This window comes from Eptesicus fuscus, chromosome 2, assembly GCF_027574615.1.
Source record: "Eptesicus fuscus isolate TK198812 chromosome 2, DD_ASM_mEF_20220401, whole genome shotgun sequence".
Classification (NCBI taxonomy): Eukaryota; Metazoa; Chordata; class Mammalia; order Chiroptera; family Vespertilionidae; genus Eptesicus; species Eptesicus fuscus.
Genome location: NC_072474.1, coordinates 117,112,401 through 117,118,435, shown reverse-complemented (window position 1 = coordinate 117,118,435; position 6,035 = coordinate 117,112,401). Strand labels below are relative to the sequence as shown.

The window sequence follows — 6,035 nt, the reverse complement described above, 5'->3', positions numbered from 1 at the left end:
AGCTCGAAGGTGGCCCCTGCTACGGGTCCCCTGGGTCTCAGGCTCCTGAGGAAGGGGTGTCCCCTGCTGAGCAGTGCACTGTCCAGGGGCCCCTTCCCCCCTCCATCCGCCAGGCAACTGCTGAACTTGGGAGCGGGCGGCGTCACCCCCACCCCCTCAGCCGGCGAGGCCTCACTGGAGCCGTGCTCCTCCTCAGACGCTGCTGGGCAGGGACCGGGCGCTGGGTCACGCACCGTCCGGCCTGCCCCAGTCGGCACACGCCCTCAGCTGGCCCCAGGAGCTGCCCGCTTGCTTTGGCCAATTCCTCCTAATGGTGTAGCTTCTGTCACCGGCCAGAGTGGGGCTCAGACGCAGCTGGACCATCTGCCCAGCACCTGACCCTGACATGCTCTGGGGTTAACTTGTACCTCCATTGCTCCTTCGAGGCCTGCTAAAGCCACAGGTGGTCTCCACAGCCCTTACAGCCCCGCCCGGCCTGCTCCCCTGCCCTTGGCTGCTTCCTGGCCCCTGCCTGCTGCACCCTCCCCTGGCCCCCACCCTTGGGTGCTGGTTGTCCTGCTCCCAACCTGTGCCTGGGTCGCTGTGCTCTGCTTCAGGGGAGCCCGGCCCGGCAGCACAGCAGGGGCCCTGCAGCTGGCCACGCAGCAGCCTCGTGGTCTACGGCCACCGTGCCTGCCTGCCTGCCCTGCGGCTGCCTGGCCACACTGGGGCAGCTGTGAGCAGGGTCCCCCATCACCCTCCAGCCTGTCCCTGCCTCTTCCCTCCTCGAAGTAAAGATGGGTGCACAGCCTGCAGACACCCCGAGCCGGCCTCCCCGCCAGCATCCCGCAGGGATGGTCATCCCGCCCGAGCGGCTCGGCCGGTTCTTGGCCCTCAGCACACACTGGCTGTGGCTCCTGACAGCAGGCCGGGCACGCTGGACCTCGTCCTTGCCGCTGCTGGGAGTGCCCACCAGACCAGAGGACACCTCGGTTATCCTGTGTGCAGGCAGTGGGCGTGGCCACACCTCTGGCTGCCGGGGATGCGGCAGCTGGCCGGAGCAGGGCGCCGGGCTCGCCGCCCAGTGTGGAAGCACCCTCGTCTGCGTCACACGGCCTGCTGGTCATCAGCTCACTGGGGTTTTCATGTAAAGACCACATACACGGAGAACACGGACTTGAACAACACAACGAGTTCTGATAAACGTGGACTTGTAACTCCCAAGCCCGGCGGCAGCATTCCCAGACCCCAGATGTCACCTGTGTCTCCCCCAGACCGGCCCCACCCCACCCCAACTGTTGGTCGGAGCTCCCCTCCCGGGCGTCGCGTTTCAACAAGTCCTGTGCCTGTCGGTGCCGTGAGCCAGGTCCCTGCGTGCGGCTGAGCGAGCCCGCAGCAAACCACACGCTGTTCCTTGGCTCTTCGTGATGGGCGTTGGGTTTGCCTCCGAGTTCTGCCTGTGATGGGCGTTGGTGCTCGAGGGATGCCTGGCAGTGGGGTGACAGCCATGGTGTTGCTGTGCACCTGGCTTCCCAAGACCCTATCTTCCCCAGCGACAGCAGCCACGAGGGTCCCGCTGGGCACTCTGCCAACCCCGGTGCTGTGGCTCCGGAGCAGGTGAGTGTTTGGGGGTGCACTGGGGCCACGCAGGGGTGCAGAGGCGTTTCCCCGACGCCTGATGTCAGCTCCTTCGGATGCAGCAGGGATGTGCTGACGGCACCTCTCGCGTCTTCGGCCCGTTCTTACTGGATTGCCTATTTGCTCTTGGAACCTTTTCCTTTTTTTGGTCAGGAGAGGTCGAGGCTATTCGTTATGATCCCGGGATGCGGATGATCGGGACGATGTGAGGAACAGCCGTGCGATGGTGAGCACAGTCTAAGGCAGTGGTTGGCAAACTCATTAGTCAACAGAGCCAAATATCAACAGGACAACGATTGAAATTTCTTTTGAGAGCCACATTTTTTTTAAAATACATTTTATTGATTTTTTACAGAGAGGAAGGTAGAGTGAGAGTTAGAAACATCGATGAGAGAGAAACATCGATCAGCTGCCTCCCGCACACCCGTCCCCTGGGGACGCGCCCACAACCAAGGCACATGCCCCCCACCAGAATCAAACCTGGGACCCTTCAGTCCGCAGGCCGACACTCTATCCACTGAGCCAAACCGGTTAGGGCTGAGAGCCAAAATTTTTAAACTTCAACTTCTTCTAACGCCACTTCTTCAAAATAGACTCGCCCAGGCTGTGGTATTTTGTGGAAGAGCCACACTCAAGGGGCCAAAGAGCCGCCTGTGGCTTGTGAGCCGCAGTTTGCCGACCACGGGTCTAAGGGAAGATCACATCCCTGCTTTCAGCGTGAGGAAAGGAGAGCCTCCCTGCCCTGAGCATCGCCCTCGCCATGCGCTCAGCTCCTCGCTGGTCTCTGAGAAGCACATGAGTATCCAGGACCTGAAGGTTCTGCAGTCGGTTCTGCAGCTGAGTCTGGGGTCCAGGCCTTGGTCTGGGGGCTCTCGGCACCTGGAGTGGCTGACGCTGCACAGTTTTGCTGCAAGAACTGACTTCCTGCTCTGGTCACAAGGCCCTTGTCTGGTTTCCTTCGGACAAAGGCTGATTTACAGACACGAGGACGAGGGGGAGCGTCCTGTAGCCGAACCGTCAGGAGGGAGGCTGGTCCCCACGATGCACCCACCCCGATGCACCACCTGGCGGGGTCAGAACCCGGACATCTGCCCACCAACCTCCGGCCACAACACCGAGGCGGGACCTGCATCGTCTCTGGCTGGGAGGACTGTCCGCAGATCATTCTAGAAAGAGCTTCCGGAACCTGCCATTGGCGGTTTTGCTGACGACGGTGACATTGGCCACGCCTGCCTCAGGGACCACCTGCACATTCCGCACCGTGGCCTCCCTGAGCTGCGGCCCGGCCAGCTGCACACGGAGGGTCACCACTCGCCTCCCGTGGCACTCAGCACGGCCGCTTCCAGCTCAGCCTTCAGCTCCTCCAGGCCCAGCCCGCGGAGGGCAGACACGGCCAGGGCACGTAGCCCCGATGGGCGGTACCCGGTCCACCTGGTGCGCCTCCAGCAGAGTCCCGCAGCGGCGCAGGCGGCCCCAGGCCGCGCAGGGCAGTGAGCACGCTGGCCTTCCGCAGCCCCGCCTCCGGGTGGCTCACGTCCCCCACGTTTAGGATCACGTCCCAGGGGGCCCTGTCCTGCAGGGTGGCGGAGGGCTCATGAGGCTGTGGGGCAGCTGGGACGGGAAGCCAATGGTCCATGTAGATGATGGTCATGAGGGACGGCAGGGCGCCCGCGTGCGCCGTGACGTAAGGCTTCGCGAACAGCTGATCCGGGGCTGCCTGGCGCCGTCACCCGTCAGAGCCTTGATCAGCGTGGTCTTCCCACAGTTGACGTTACCCGGCGGCGGAAACCACCAGGAGCTCCCGCTGCCTGTGCGCTGTGCCCAGCGCTGCCTCCTGCCGGAGTCCCTCCAGGGCCTGTGGGTTTTCATCTCCTTTTCTTTCGTCAGACGTTGCTGCGCCTGCGTGAAAGGTCCTCCTGACCCCACGATGGAGCGAGAGTTGCCTCCACGTCCGTCCAGGGGGCAGGGTCGTCCTTCACGTTGGACCTGAGGAGGGGGAGCTCGGCCAGGGCCCCCTGCAGCGGCGCCTCCTTGGTCCGGGCGTGGCAGTCGGCCGAACACCTGCACGGCCGGGCGGCCTCCGGTCCTTTCGTGGCGGGCACAGGCACCCTCCGCGTTCACGAAGACAGCCGTCGCTTCCAACCAGCTTCTAATGTTGTCGGCTGCTCCGAGCGCCTGTGCCGCCGAGATGAGCCTCCCGTCGGGCATCTTGGTCGGCACCGCCATCATCTGCACCACCAACCAGTTGTCCAGCGAGGGCACCAGCGCCTTCACCTCCGCCACCTGCCACTCGGCTCGCGTGAGCGGCAGCTCCCCGGGGCCCCCTTGACCTCGGGGTGAACCAGGCACCCATGCTGGGTCCCCGCCAGCAGCAAGGGCTCCCTCCGCAGCAGTTCCCCAGGAATCTTTAGTTGGAAGGTTTTAAATCCTCACCCAAGGATATTTTTTCCATTGATTTTCAGAGTGGAAGTGAGGGAAGAGGGAGAGAAAGAAATATTGATGTGAGAGAAATACATTGATTGGCTGCCTCCTGCACATGCTCCGATGGCCGGGGTCGAACCTACAACCCAGGTACAGGCCCTTGACCGAGAATCAAACCCTGAGCTCCTGGTTCATAGGTCGATGCTCAACCACTGAGCCACACCAGCCGGGCTCAAGTCAGTCTTGAAAGGGAGTGTGAGTCCCTTTTGCAATACTTATTTTCTACTTCAGAGTTGTTTTGGCTTTTCTAGTTTCCTTGCATAAATTTTAGAATCAGCTCATAAAAGTCTGCAAAAAAGCCGGGGTTTTGATTGGGATCACGCTGGATCTACAGACCAGTGTGGGGCCGTCGGTCTGTGCAGGCGACCATCACCACAGAAAGGTTTTTCTCAATTCTGGAGGCCAGATGTCCAACATCAAGGGGCCGGCGGGCTGGTTCCTGGTGAGGCCTCTCTTCCTGGGAGGGAGGGAGGATGCTGGGTAGCTCTTCCTCTTCTAACCGTCCTGCGGGATCCGGGCCGCACCCTTATGGCCCGATTTATCCTTCATCACCTCCAAATACAGCCACCCGGGCGAGGGGCACAGCTGAGTCCATACAGGCTCTGAAACATCTTGACGACACGAAGTCCTCCCAGCTGTGAACTCAGACCCATCTCCCCCACACTCAGACCTTTCACCGCCATCTACACCCGACAGTTCCCGGTGCACGTATTCTGTTCACCCCACGTACGGCACCATCTTTAGTGCTATTGCATACGTAATTGCTAAGTTCAACTTTACAATTGTTCCCGTTGGTAACAAGGACATAGACTTGTTTTGCACGTGTTGTGTGCTTTGACCTTATTAAACCCACTCCTTGTGTCAAAGCTGCTTTTCTTCACCTGCAGAAATTACCGTATTCTGTTGAAGACTTATCCTGACGGTTTGAACGGTTAGCCCTTGCATTCCTGACAGAGCCCCCGGGTGGCGGGGGGCGTGGTATTCTGCAGGTTCCGGATGCGCTGGAGCGCAGTAGGTGAGCTCTCTGACCTGATGTCCCCAACACTGGGTCTCTGCTTGCTTGTCTTGTTGATCAGTCCAACCAGAAGCTCATCAATCTTCTCGTTTCAAACACCCACCTTCGGGGGCCAGGGAGGCCCTGTGCCCAGTGCGAGATGTTTTGTTTTCTCTGGGATGGGAGCCAGTGCCTGGGTGGGGGGGTCCCGTGATCTGGCCTCAGGCTTTAAGGGCCACTCTGGTGGCTGCAGGGCGAATGGACAGGGGGCACGAGGGGGGCCACTCTGGTGGCTGCAGGGCAAATGGACAGGGGGCACGAGGGGGGCCACTCTGGTGGCTGCAGGGCAAATGGACAGGGGGCACGAGGGGGGCCACTCTGGTGGCTGCAGGGCAAATGGACAGGGGGCACGAGGGCAGACGTGGGGACCCGCTGAGGGGCCGTGGCTGGGACCTGGTGGCAGTGGGGTGGTGGGAGGGGCTCCTCTTCGGAGTGCTTTCTGAGAGAGGGCTATCGGGTGTTGGAGTGAGTGGAGGGAGGACGTCTGCAGCCCAGGCGAGAGCGGGCAGAGGGCAGGTCGCTCAGGCATGTGCACAGGAGAGTGAGCCACGCCAGCGCCACGGCCACGGGATGGATGCAGGTGCAGTGGAGAAAGGCCATGAGGCTCTGGCAACGGAACAGCTCTCTCCGGGAATTCGGTGCAAGAGGAGCCGCCACTGGAGAAACCACAGGCCTGGGACGGGCACGGGGGGCGTGGCGGGCACCGGGGGCGTGGCGGGCACCGACCCACGTCTCCTGTTAATAACCCCTAACGAGGTGTCACTCGCACGCCATAGAGCCTGTTTCAAAACACACAACTCCGTGTTCCCGTATCGTAACCAGGTGGTGCAGCCACTACCCCGAACTGCAGGCCACCTTCGTCACCCCACGAAGGACCCCGTGC

The 6,035-nt window shown here is 61.7% G+C and overlaps 1 pseudogene; it reads right to left on the bottom strand.

Annotated features, from left to right (window-relative positions):
- Positions 1-1,974: 1,974 nt before the first annotated feature.
- Positions 1,975-4,781, bottom strand: LOC129150587 (putative GTP-binding protein 6; annotated as a pseudogene).
- Between the last annotated feature and the right edge of the window lie 1,254 nt (positions 4,782-6,035).